We start from the raw sequence: 14,736 nt of genomic DNA on the forward strand, positions 1-14,736 counted from the left end.
CATAGAAAGAAAAAAAAAGCTACAATGAATGGGGATGACATATATTAATAAACAGGATAAATAATAAACAAAAGAAAACAGGAAGAATACTCAGAAAAAGTGTGTTCTGCTCCCTGCTCCCTTTCATTTTTATATTTGAACAAATTATAAATATTTATTTACACTAATTTATTGTTACAAAAAAGCCATTAAGAGTCTGTATAATGGGGATATTAGAAAAGGAAACTGAATTTATAATTAAAAAGGAGTCTTTCGCTCCCTGTAGATGCCGCCCATTTCATGACGTCAACCTAGAACCGGCCTCGGCAGCATGTCTGCGTTTTGCCCACAAAAATAAAAAACATCCAAACTTCTGCAAAGGTGGATGTCCATGCACTGATATGGTGCCGCTGTCAGACTCCTCCCCCTCTCCTCTCCACTTGGCTGTTTCTCCATCCCAGCTGCTGCCACTTACTTCATCACCTCTTCTGCCTTCATAAGGAGCCTCTGGATCACCAATCTTCGCCAGTCGGACTGGCCAACATCCCGACCCAGCTGACCCGGAAGGACTCAGATTTGCCGTGTCCCAGCAAGGCGTGATGCTCGGTCGCCAGGCGGACGCCCTTTCGCAAATGGCCGCAGCCCAACAAGAACTTTTCCAACGTCTCGACAGTATGACTCAAACCTTACTCGAATTAACTAGACAGACTACCCATGCCTCGGCTCCCACAGCTCAAGCCCCCAGTGATCTTACCGCTTCCGGTTCCGGATCTCCTTCCGCTCCGGAAAACTTCCGACTCCAGCCGGAACCTTTCTTCGGGGATGTGGAAGCCTGCGGAGGATTTTTATTGCAGTGCCGACTGATATGTCAACAAGCCCCCCGTTACTACCCAAACAGATCACAGTAAGATAACTCTCGTTGTAAACTCTCTTCGCAATAAAGCACTCCAGTGGCCCCAAGCCTTTCTCTCCGCCAATCCTATTAGTCATCTCACGTACGACCGTTTTATCAGAGAGTTCCGTTTGATTTTTGATCAACCCTGCAGACAGGAAGAAGCTACCCGGCGTCTCCTCGCCCTTAAACAACGGAATCGCCCAGTTATTGATCATGTGGTCGATTTTCGTATCCTAGCGGTGGAAGCAGGATGGCCCGACGTGGCCTTAAAAGGGGTTTTCTACCAATCCCTGAATGAGCAGATCAAAGATCACCTCTGCTCACAACCCGAAGCGCGCACCTTCGAGGAATTGATTGCCGCGGCGCTCCGTTCGGATCTCAGACTTCGGGAGCGTCAAAGAGAGCGCAACCATCCTCATCCTCGCCCCATCACCAAGCCACCCAGTGCACCACCTGCAGATCACGGTTTTTGCTCTGAAACACCCATTTCCATTAAGTGTCCGGAGGAGCCCATGCAGATTGGCCATTCGAGGTTATCTGAAGAAGAACGCCGCAAGAGGCGCGATGAAGGAGCGTGCTTCTACTGCGGAGCTAAAGGCCATTTGGTTTCCTCATGCCCTATTCGTTTAAACTCCCGAGCCCCTCGTTAAACAACAGGCCCCGAGGGGAACAGCTCTCCAAAGATTTTGGTAAAGAGTTTCTACTAATTCCTGTCAAGTTATGCTATGATCTTCTTGTCCACGATTCCAATGCTCTCATAGATTCTGGAGCTGAACAAAGCCTTATCGATCATCGCCTTGTTAATTCTTTGTCTATACCCACAGAACCTCTGGACACCCCTATTGAAGCCTCTGGTCTGGGTGGCCAACACCTCGCGCGCATCACCCACCGCACTAAACCCATCCTACTCGTCGTATCAGGTAATCATAGGGAGTCCATTAGTTTCCTCGTCACTCAGTCTCCCCACTTTTCCATAGTGCTGGGGTTTTCCTGGCTCAAGTTACATAACCCTCATTTTAACTAGTCTCAGGGGTTAATCAATCAATGGAGCCCCTATTGCCTCGCTAACTGTTTGCTCTCAGCCGTTCCCAATGTTTCCCCCCAGCAGGTGGAGGATGCTAGTCCGGTCGATCTTTCTGCCATTCCGCCGTGCTATCATGACTTAAAGATCGTTTTTAGTAAATCCACGGAAGTTGTCACCTGCTGAACAAAATTATGATGTGGGGAACCGGGAGCTTTTGGCCATCAAGCTGGCGCTAGATGAGTGGCGTCACTGGTTGGAGGGGGCCGAGCAGCCATTCATAGTATGGACCGACCACAAGAACCTGGCTTATCTCCGTTCCGCCAAGAGACTGAATTCCAGGCAAACTCGATGGTGTTTATTTTTTGATCGCTTCCAATTTACTATCACCTACAGACCCGGATCTCGTAATGTCAAGCCCGACGCCCTGTCCCGAAAATACAGCCCCTCTGAACAACCCACCTCCACTGTCCTTCCGTCCACCTGCATCATTGGAAACCTGACATGGGACATCGAGACTAAGGTACTGCAGGCGCTCTCTAAGGACAATAATCACCCCCTGTCCCTAGGGGTACCTTGTATGTGCCACCTGACCTTCGTTCTGAGGTAATCACCTGGGGTCACGCTTCCCGAATGGCCTGCCATGGCGGAGTACACCGGACCCTCAACCTCATCCGCAAGCGGTTTCACTGGTCAAACATTGACAAGGATGTACGTGAATACATCGCGGCCTGCACGACTTGTGCACGGTCTAAAACGTCATCCTCGGCTCCTGCTGGGTTGCTGCATCCTCTCCCCACGCCCAACCGACCCTGGTCACACATAGCCATGGACTTCGTCACTGGATTACCACCATCCCATGGGAACACAGTCATCCTCACTATCGTCGACAGGTTCTCGAAAATGGCTCGCTTCATTTCACTCCCCCAGCTCCCCACTGCCTCCGCCTTGGCGGAGATCATGGTCAATGACGTTTTTCGCCATCATGGAATTCCTGCGGACATCGTCTCGGACCGTGGCCCCCAGTTCATCTCTCAGGTCTGGAAGGCCTTCTGTACGGCCTTGGGGGCCACGGTCAGCCTCTCGTCCGGTTACCATCCCCAGTCTAATGGCCAAGCGGAGAGAACCAACCAGGAACTGGAGGCAGCTCTCCGCTGTCTGGCGGCACAGAACCAACAGGACTGGTCCCGATTCCTCGTCTGGATTGAGTATGCCCACAATACTCACCCTTCATCTGCCACCGGGATCTCTTCTTTTGAAGCCGCCCTTGGGTACTCACCACCTCTGTTTCCGTCACAGGAATTGGATCTGGCAGTGCCTTCCGTCCAACATCACCTCCAGCGTTGCCAATGCATCTGGACTCAGACGAAGGCCACTCTCCTCCGCACCAAGGAGAGCAACTGCCAGATCGCCAACCGTCACAGGGTGGTGGGGCCCGACTACCAGCCTGGTCAAAGGGTATGGCTTTCGACCCGTAACATTCCTATTCAGGCATCCTCCAAGAAACTGGCTCCTCGGTACATCGGACCTTATGTCATTGACAAACTTATCAATCCCGCCTGTGTCCGTCTCCGTCTGCCCAAAGCCCTGAAAATTCACCCGTCATTTCATGTCTCTCAAATCAAGCCTGTTCGGGACAGTCCTCTGTGCCCGCCCTCCGCTTCCCCACCACCCGCCCGGGTCATCGATGGCGCTCCGGCCTACGACGTTAACCGGATCCTGGATGTTCGCCGTCGGGGTCGCGGATTCCAGTTCCTGGTCGACTGGGTGGGCTACGGTCCGGAGGAGCGCTCCTGGGTTCCCCGTTCGTTTATCTTGGACCCGTCGCTCATTGAGGACTTCTTCCGGGCCCACCCGGACTCAGACTCCTCCCCCTCTCCTCTCCACTTGGCTGTTTCTCCATCCCAGCTGCTGCCACTTACTTCATCACCTCTTCTGCCTTCATAAGGAGCCTCTGGATCACCAGTCTTCGCCAGTCCGTTGCCCCTGATGGTGCATAGTTGGTCCTCTCGTCTCGTTCATGGTGTTCTGTCTCGTTAAGCCCTTGGCTAATTTCTGTCTCTGCTCATCTCCAGGGATCCATTGTCACAAGTGGTCGCCTGCATCAACCTCTGTCTGGAACCTTCCCTCCGTTCGCTCCCGCTGGTCCCACCTCGAGCCTCTGCCGTCTTCTGCCATCTCTTGGACCCCCTCTGACGTCAACTCCTTCCGACAGCCTGCAGAAAGATCCAGCAGTGACGCCACTCGAGTTCGATCTTCACTCTCTCTTCTGTCTGTTCACTATTAAACCCTCTTACCTGCCACTCTCGTCCTCCTCTGTGTTTCTTCCGGGTTCCAGCGTCTGGGTCGAAAAGTGTTCTGTAGCCATGACATGTACAGTAAAATAAAAGCCATTAGCCAATCACCGCTAGCTCCGCTGAGAAACTGGGTGTGAGTGTTAGCCTGGCCAGACTCTTCCTGAGAGGGACTGTCCTTACTTGTCTACGTCACAATGTCAAGACCCGAAAAATACACTCAAAAGCTCAAAAAGTTGGTCTTGCGTGATACAGGCCCTTTAAGTTATCTTAGTACCATCCTAAGATTTAGCTGACAATCGAAATCCTTCAAATGTGACAAAAAGTTAAAAAAAGCTGGACATTAAAATACATTTTAACTCTACATTGCAGACGTGATTATTCATATAAAATAAGTTTTTAACCTCTTAAGACATGAGCCAGTTATTAGGTAACCCTCTACACACGTAATCACAGGGCTCCAGTAAAGTACAATTAACTACTTGGGGAACATCAGGTCTAAAACAGGAAAACCCCAAATAAATATAGTTCTCTCACAAATCAGGAAACAAAAAAAAACAAAAAAAAGAAGACAAATGCAAAATGAGACAAAAAAATTCATGGCACTTTTCTACTATACATTAGAATAAACATATTCTAGCAAACATTCTACAAAAGACACAGGACAAACTACTATTGACTTTTTCAAACAAATTTTTTATTTAGCAATACTGAAAAGAACTCGATGCAAAGCTTAACAGCACTGACATTAAGGAGCTAAATATTGGATATAAAAAGAAATGCCATAAAAAGGATCTAATATTCATGTTCCTTCTCAACATTTATGGAATGGCACTAAAAAGAATTTCATTTTCATATTTTATTCTCCTCGTGTTCATGTTTAATGTATTTTCTTTGTAGATGTAAACTAAGAAAACCTCAAGGGATCTCTGTTTGAATGACTGCTGCTGTCATGTTTGGGTGGGGGGGTCAAATGTGACCCTCCTGCTGGCTATATCTTATCGTACTGTGTTTGGACTCCTTTCTCCAGCTGGGTGCCCCCCTGGTCTGTCGACGTGCCGTCTCCTCCGGCTCGGCTGCATCATTAACAGGCGATGCTGCTCTCTCCTCCTCCTTCTCTTTCAGCTTTCCGTGGTTCAGAAGAAACATAAGCCTTCTCTGCCATGCCTGGCAATCTTGAAATGTCAGGCAAATTGTCCCGAGGCTTTCCAGCCTGTTAAATTAAGCTAGACATGCAAAACTGAGCCATTAATGAAGTACATTAACCTGGAGCACCCGGCATCCATTTGCAGCATTGTGTTGTTTGTTTACAAGCCACCATGGGGAGAAGAGCACGAAGGGAGGAGGGGTACTTGACAAGCTTATTGACTGAAAGAATCTGCAGCGACTTGGTTGGTGGGACTTCACAGAAACATATCTGTGTTTTCTATAAAGGACAGAAAAGTTGAAGTGCTTTGTGCAACATCTCTGATGTCACAGACAAAAGGAGGAGATGGAGAACACAAGTCTCCAAGGACCACATTTGTCTGGGTGACACCGCCAATGTGCCCGCCGATTGCGGCGTCAGAATGAGTTATGGAGTTCGCTGCTTTTTGGAAAAGGCTTTGAAAATGCCTTCATCCGGTCATACATTTCAGATGATTCAGTTTCGCTGACATTTTGTGCAGCTCAGACATTAAGGTTTGGAAATCTGTCATCTGTGGCCGGAGAAAATCCGCTTCATAATTGATAAAAAAAAAAGTCCCTTCAGCTGGGTTTTTACTCTCTGATGCACAAAAATGGACATAATAGATTTGCGGGGTTCAGCAGTGTTTGGCAGAGACGCTGAGCGATACCAGTAACTCAATGCTCACTGGGCCAAGTCCTAAAGTTCTCTGCCTTTCACTAAATCTCTTTCTGTTTGCCATTGCTGGACGAAGGCTTTGGTGGTACAAGCCAAATGCTGCGATACTGTCTTTATGCCAGAAAGCAATTTACAAGGATGCCTGGTTTTCATTTTTTCTAGCTTACTCATCTTATGTGAAATGTGTCTTTAATTGCATGTCGCCTTTAGATGAGCCTTTGACCTGGTGTTTTCATCCAAGTCTAATTCAGGAAGTAGAATTTAACATTTTCATATATTAGTGTGCTCTTTACATCACTTATAGAATCAGCATAAAATTTTTCTACAGTTGTGCTCATTAGTTTACATAGCCTGGGAGAAAATAAGATGTCTTTGTCCTTTTTCGTAGAATATGAAGAAAACAAAAACTTTTTTCCACTCTGTGGTTGGGGGAAACTATTCATTGTAAAAAAAAAAAAAAAAAAAAAAAAAAAAGTCTGTTTACCCATTTTAAATCATAATTACATACAGATTACTCTTCATAAAACTGAAAATACAAGGCAGAGGCTTCACAGTCACCTGCTTCTGAATTCTTAACGGTTTAGATACATTTTTATTCTTAATTAGCGCTGTAACAAGTATCCAAATACTCTGATATTCACGACCTGTTTCTGAAAATTTCAGTATGATTCACATTCTTTATAAATCTTATGAAGTGTAGTAAAAATACTTTAATGTAATTGCTAGGTGTGTCATATAATTGCATTAATCACAATAATAGAATACAGACAAATTAGTGCCTTTTTTATTGCTTTAAGCCAATTTTTAATCTATGACTATTGTTGTGTAATCAAAAAAAAAAAAAAGCAAAAGGTCCAACCGTTTACTTGCATGACCGTTTTGTTTGAACTTAGCTATCTGTGTACTGCCGTGTAACGCTGTCGCGACATCGTCAATATGAGACATTGTAGTTCATTACAGAACTAATGCAAACAGGCCCCAACACCACAGTGATTATCTATTATGTTAAGGCTAAAGCCCGACAAGGTGTCTGTTATCATACATCAATGATTGCATGGGACGGTAAACTATTATGGTATAATAAGAATCTTGAGGTCAATTTTGTTTTGGATTTCTGTTAAATTTGAGCACTCTGAACCTGATGTTTTGTTTTTTTGTTTAACCTTGTCTGTGTAAAAGTAAAGCTGGACGTCTTTTATAATAGAAAAACTTCATAAAGCCAGTTTTTTTTGTTGTAATTTGATCTTTTACTGCCACAGTGTCACAAATTTAAATGAAAAAAATCTCAAATTAGGCTTTTTACAGCAATTATACGGTTTCAAATAATAGCAATTAAAAATTGATTCATCAAAATAATTACAGGCCCGATTAATTATTCAAACAAAAATATTAATCGCATGACAGCACTAGTAATTATCATCCTAAAATGCAGAATTATGTTGTATTTTAGGTATACAAGCTAAACAAACCACATGCACTACTGCAATGCGAAGTAAATAAAACTTTAGTGTAAAGTGTTGGTGAAGATTTTTATTTTTAAATTAAACTAGTTCACGAGTTTGTGTGTTTGTGCACTGACATAGCTATAAAAAAAAAGAAAAAAAAGAGACAGTTCAGTTTACTGAAAAAGTCCTGGGAGAAAAAAAAGGAATTTGTTGATAAGAATAAAAATAAAAATAAAAAATATGCTAAATATGGATTTACTAAATTCTTGTGACCAATTACTTCTAAATGTGAAAAAAAAGTCAGTAAAACACATCTGTTGGAAACAGTCAGTTTAGAATAAAAGAGTGTTTCCTAGTTGTTACAGTCATTTTTATTGAGGTGTTACTGTGTTTTCCTTCCCTATCTATGTTATCAAACTATTGAAACTGTAGTCAGCTACACCTCCACATTTGCAAGATTTGTTGTAAAAAGGTTCAAAGCCGCAGTTACATTTGTTTTTTTCCTCCTGAAGTTAACCAAAAAGTTGACAGAAAAACTTGTGAGATTGTTTAAAAGTGACAAATACCATTTTATTTCTTTGTAAATATATGTTTTTATCCTAAATTTCATTTGTCCAGTAAAAACACACGCATATAGCAAATGTATTTTAGGATTAAATAGTAAGAATCGTGGTTTGATCTGTGAATCATTGATCTTGATTGATGAATTGAATCAGATATCTACCCAAGTAAAACGCCACAGCCTTAGGATTGACAAAAAGATGTGTTACAGATGACTTTCCAGAATATTCTAACATTTATCAACTTCAAAATAACGGGCCTCAGAAGATACATGAGAGTGTTTAGCATGTCCTCTCATAGTTTTGTGAATGTCCATAAACTGACATAGTGGGTTAAACAATCTGTGTTTTTAAATTAGGTAACACTGTTCATGAATTCCAAGAAGATAAACATTATGGCTCCACTTGACAGCCTAGTCACAACTGCCCTTACAAGTGGATATGGGCTGTCTGAGGCAAAAAAATGGGCTACCTGTTTGGGACACGCAGGTGACTATCAAAGTCGTATACCGTTCAGTGAGCCTGTAGAATGGAAATGTTCAAGTACACTTTTTTCTACAGGCATGCGGCGAGTGACAGGTCGTAGCGAATACTTATAAAACACACAAAAGTATATAAGGGGGGAAGTAGGTGAGATGCAGACATATTGTACAGATTTTTTTTCAACCCAGGCAAATTCTGCAGACTGCCCAAGGAGCTGGAAGTGTCTGTCACATGACATGTGCATGGTCATTGTATGCCTATTTTGCACACGCATACAGCCCTAGCTATAAGGGGAGCTGTAATTAATGCTTTAGTAACAACTAGAGTGTGGCGTAAGGCCACTGTAAGACTGTCACCAGTACGTCATAACTTACATAAGCCTTATGAACACTTCATGATACACTTACCACATGCAATTGAGAGTTTTCAATTCTCAATGAGCCTCAAGGGAACTGCAGGACAAACCTGCAATCCCCTTAAGATTCACCTCAAACACACTTCTTCCTAAAACGCTGCATAAAAGTAAAAATCTGCTTTTTATCTTTCCATCCTTCTATACTGGTAATGATTAACCACTTCACTTAGTAAAGATGCATTTTATTAAATACAACATATACTGTAGCATGATCGTTTTTTTGGTCAGGATGACTGACTGTCGTTGCCAGAAAGCACTGTGACATCATTAGATTTATTTTTATTTAAGCAACTTTTTTTAACCAGGTTATTCAGAATTTCACTTCACCCTCTTTAGTTCATTTCTACTAATGCTGGAGCACATAAGACAGTGAAGTCAGACTATTGCAGGCTGTAATAACTAAGAGCTGCTAAAAGCCCAAAGATTCTTTAGAAAAAATCTGCTTTTTGTCTTCAAAGTAATGGAGAACCATTTTTAAAATGGTCCTTCAGAAGTGATGCAAATATGACACTAAGAGGACAGTCTCATTTTCCCTCTGTTAGCAGGATGCTCTGATCTGTACCCGTCTGGTGTTTCAAAGTGTTCTATAAGGAAAAAAAAGAAAACACTTTTTTTTTAACATGTTAGTTGAAAAAGCTGAATGTCAAGCCTCCTTTACTTGGTGGGTTCTACTCTCTTTTGGCACAAGAAGGAGTGGCTGCTCAAAACAAGCTTTAAAACAATGTTTAATGTGCTCAGCTGCTCATCAGGTCTCTGGGAATGAAAAAATACAAGATCAACTCATGTAATTACACATAAAACTAGAACCTTGTTTTTTAATGTTACACTTTTCTCTATTTATCCAACTGTAGTTGCCTTTTTTTCCTAACTCGGCAAGTTTTGCTATACAGTAAACCCTTGTTTTTCGCGGGGGTTACGTTCCAAAAAGAACCCGTGATAGGCAAAATCCGTGAAGTAGAAACCTCTATTTTTTCAATTATTATACAAATAAATACTCTATTATACATTGAAAAGAAAGAACAAACCATTTTACAGGCTCAAGCATTTGTTTCACGAATGAAAGTACTTTATAAACATTTTTTTCAACAAATAACGTCTGTACTGTACTGTCAAATAATAATTTTAATCATCAATGTGAACAGAAGGCTCCAAATCGCGGAGATTAGCCCCGCCCACCGCGACCCGAGTATTGGATTAAACGGGAGAAAATTTAAAAAACAGTTATGAAAAAATTACAAAGTACAGTGGACAAATGGTGACTCAGGTGTATTTCACTGCTCTACAGACTGAGCCGCTGCATCCTGACTCCACTCTGCAGTGTTTTCTTCTTTTGAAGCCCGCAGTGCAGCTGTGTTTGTTCAGGAGAAGAGCATAGTGATAGGCAGTTGTTGCTCTTTTTTCTATGGGTTTTAAAGAAACTCGAAATTGCATGAGAAGTTGCACTTACGTGCTGTAAATTTGTCAAGCTGTTTTACGTGTGTGAACTGCAGCGTTATTGACGCACAGGTAGAGAAGAAGCGGAGTGACTTTTTAGCCAATCAGAATGCAGAACACGACGCAAATCCGTGAAGTAGCGAAACCGTGAAAAGTAAACCGTGTTATAGCGAGGGATCACTGTACTCTTACTTTTTTTTAATTGAATGTGTGTTGTTTGTATAATAACACTGTGCACTGTGTGAGATTTTGAAGTTATTCTGATTGTGCCATAGAAAAGAGATAGACCCAATCTGGACGAGTGAAGAGCCTCCAGCAGGTTCATTTCCCAGAATATAATCTTTTACTTAAATGGTCTCTGGCCTCATTAAAGGTGTTGACATATAATTGTATCCATGAATTATCTGTGATTCCACACAGGTCAAAGGTTGGATACACCTTACATGTCTTCCAATTCCCAAAAGTATTGAGGATGTGAGAGAATCTAGACCTACAGATGTCTTTAATTTAGTTTCTTCACAAAAACTACACAACTTCCTGCATTTTTATATCGTCTTACAAAGTCCGCTATTAAAACACTCGTGCATTTTGCCAAACTTCTAATAGTAAATTGCCTTTCTCTATATACCTTGTGGCTCAGTTTTCATTGTGTTGGGTATAGTTTGCTGTCATGTCTGGTAGTTGTAAAAGTACACAACATCTGGTCATTGATGCTCCTCAATCTGCTCCCTCTCATTGGAGATGGATTAGTGCATAATGCACAGTCTGCTAATGTTACACACTTCTTGCCGTGAAGAGTGCTCTAGAACACAGAGCCTGTAGCTGAGGGACTGACATCCCTTTCAAGCATGTTTTTGCAACTTCTTTTACAACAGAAGGTTTAAGGGAAGCAGTATCTTTTCAAGGCATGCAGCTTTTTAAACTAGAGCAGCACATTTTCCATTTGAAAGGGTACAATGAATAAATTACGTATATATAAAATGGATGTGACAGTAGCTGAAAAACTAGGGTCAGTGATATAGCCTTTGCGTTGTCAAATAACTTACTTGGTTAAGTACTTAGTTTTAGAAGTTAAAAACTTCAAAGAAGTGACAGGGGTGAATAGATGTGGAAGTTCAAAACCACTTAAAGGACTTAGATACTTTAAAGCACACGAATCGTTTGGTAAAATATTTCCACTTACAAATAAACATTTTTTACAACCTATTTGAGATTCAACACATAGTGATGGAGACGAAAATGTAAATTGTGTAAATACCATTTGTACATGATGCATCCTAACCTCATGTTCTAAGGAGTAGGACTGTGCCAATTCTCTTTTCGAAAATCGATAGGTATGAAGGCCAAAGCCCTCGAAAAGAAATACAACATATTTTTGACTACTTTGGTCTGGTGTACTCTGTAAACATTGATTGTACCATAAATTCAAGTGTTGACTGTTTAAAATGCTTTCAATCAAAACATAAGATGGAGTTACAGTTTTCCTTCGTTTGTCGCAGGGGACAAGTTCCAAAAATAACCTGCGACAAGTGAAATCCACGAAATATGATTAGAGATATTTTAAGGCCGTAAACATCAATAAACACTTATTCATTTTTCTCAGACAGAAATGAACTGAACATTTCTGATCTCTCTAGTTTAACCTCTCAAAGTTCAAGCCTTAATATAAAATAAGTTCAGGAAGAGACTGACAAGATCAACAGACAATCAGGATGCAAAACATAGTGTGCCGAAAATAAATGGATGAAAAAAATAAGAAAAAAATGAGCAAAGTCATGCTCACAAATGGAAACAAAAATATGAAATACTCAACTGAAATAGAGCAAGTGAACACTGTACTAAAAAATAATGACAAGAATATTTAAAAAGATATGCTAAAGGCAATCTATTGTAGCTTTTTAAGAAATAGTAGCTAGCTTTCCAGTTTGATGTCCTTTTTTTACTCTACAGACTGTTCACCAGTCTGTAGTGGTCTGGTCCAAGTGTAGATGTAGTAACCGTACTGATTACTTTATCAGAAATGTATAACGACTCCTTTAATTGGAGTTGCTACAGAACTAACAATTTGGAATTTTGTCCTTCGGCTTTTCTTAATTTCTGATGAACTGTTACCCGAGTCCAGAATGAGAGAAATTAGACATTTAATAATGTCATGTGAATTAGATATTAAATTTTCTATTTTTAATATATTTATAGTAGAGAATGGAAGCAAAGGGTTACAAGGAGTTGAGAAAAAAAACTGCCCTCGCTGTGGAAACTGAAGAAGCGGGTCTCACAGTAATGGTTTAAAATGGCTGCCAGTGCAACTCGAAATTAATTTAAAATCCTTTTCACTTCGAAGTCTTCACAACATCACCTCTCCCCGTCTCTCCGATCTCCTCTAGCTCTATCCACCCTCCTACACTCCAAGATCATCCTCACATTCTCTCCACTCCATCTGCTCGTCTTTCCCCCATGGGGTCAAGAGGATTTAGCAGATCTGGTCCTCACCTCTAGAACTTTTTAAAGCATGATCAGCCAAGAAAATCTGCAGCAACTCGTCTGAAGACAAATTTCTCAATTTTTCTGTCTTTCTAGATTCCCACATCCACCGACAGCCATGAGATGTGAGCTGGGTAGAAGTTATTTAAACTATCTATGAAGGTGGAAAAAATTAGCTTCTTTCTCAGCATTTGTGGGGTCTCTGTTAGAAACAGGGAGAAAAGCTCATTCATCCAGGAAGAGCTTAAAGAAGAACTTCTCCTCCTCTAGTCAAGAGGAGCCAATTTAGGTGGTTTAGATATTTGGCAGAAATGCTACCTGGAAATCCTTTCCTGGTGAGAAATGTTCAGTTATGTTCAAGTGGGAGGAGAATCCATGGCAAACCAAAACCGTGCACAGGAGATTATCTCCCAGCTGGTGGGGGAACATCTCAGCGTGTTGAGGGAGCAGAAAGAGGAAGGAAAGGAGGAGAAAGAGGGATGTGCAGGCTTTTTCAGACTGCTGGCCATCGTGTCTCAAACATGGCTGGCCAACACACAAAGGATAGATGGTCATTTATAGAGGCCAAACAAATCTGGTGAAAGATTATGCAGTATCTAAACCATGGAAAACCTAGTACAATTTCAGCACTGCCAGTCACATTAAAATCATTTCATAGAGCGCACAAAAGAGGGATCTCAGTGTTCTGTAAAGCAAGTACAAAACCGGCTTTAAAAAAAGCATACATTTTTGTACGATCTGTTTATTACAACAGGGTTTCATCATGTTTTTGTCTTTGCTTTAAGGTTCCAATGTATTCTTTGTTTTTTTCTTTCTATTTTCTGTCCATTAAAACATTACACAAGCTCCCTGCATGGGACTGTTTTCTTAATCCCACTTGCTCGCTTAGACCATTACTGCCTGGCCCTGCTTTCTGTTTACACAACAGCTCCATTGATTTTTTTGTGCATTGTGTTCTCCTCCATTTAAAGTGGTAACATGTTTGCAACAGACAAAGCTGCAGAGACAAACAGGCGAGAGACGTCTCAATAAGGAGAGTGAATGTGTGGAAGTAAACCAGAGACTCTCATTTCTATCTAAGCTTTACCAACAGCTTAAAACGACAGTTCAACAGATTCAATAGATGATTTCCAAACAATCTGATGTTTCTGATTTAGAAATGGAAGTCAGTCTTTAGTACTTGAGACAATCAGGAGCACAAAAGGATAGAGAGTGGATTGGAAAGGCTGAGTAAATTGTTGGTGAACTCCGACAAAACTACAGAACATATGGTTGAAACAGATCACAGTGTCTAAAAACAAAGAGTTCCAGCAGTGGGGTGCAGGTCATAAAGTACCACCAGACTCTAGTCCTCCCCTCCATATAAAAAAAAAGAAAAGAACTAAAAGTACTTCACTATTGCATGAAACTATTGCTCTGATCCAACCTTAAAATGCTGCAAACTTACTCAATTGCATTTTTGTTGTCAGCTGAACAACAACATCAATACTTCACTGGGAAATCCCAGCTTGAATCACCACAATACCCAACATGTTTGACAGGGTTAAGCATCTGGATGTCTAGAAATACAAAGTATTTTCCTAACGCTATATGCTTTATCAGGTTAGACTTTTATTTGAAACTAGAAGCAAGTAAAGAAAAGAGTAGATGAAGAGGTGGAGCAGGGTTCCAAACTGATGTCAGTGCTCCGTTTGAGGTTTGATGTTTAGATTTGAAGTTTCAAAACAAAAGTCCTGGTCAGGTTTTCCTATTATAACAGCAAACCTGAAAGAAAACAGAACCCAAAAGTCGTAAAGATTAACTAATATTTTAATAAGAGGATGCCGGATGATAAGTAGCCATAGGGCACTGGTTATATTATTAGTATGTACATCGCATCTATACTT

This window comes from Oryzias latipes, chromosome 13 (assembly GCF_002234675.1).
Source record: "Oryzias latipes chromosome 13, ASM223467v1".
NCBI classification, from domain to species: domain Eukaryota; kingdom Metazoa; phylum Chordata; class Actinopteri; order Beloniformes; family Adrianichthyidae; genus Oryzias; species Oryzias latipes.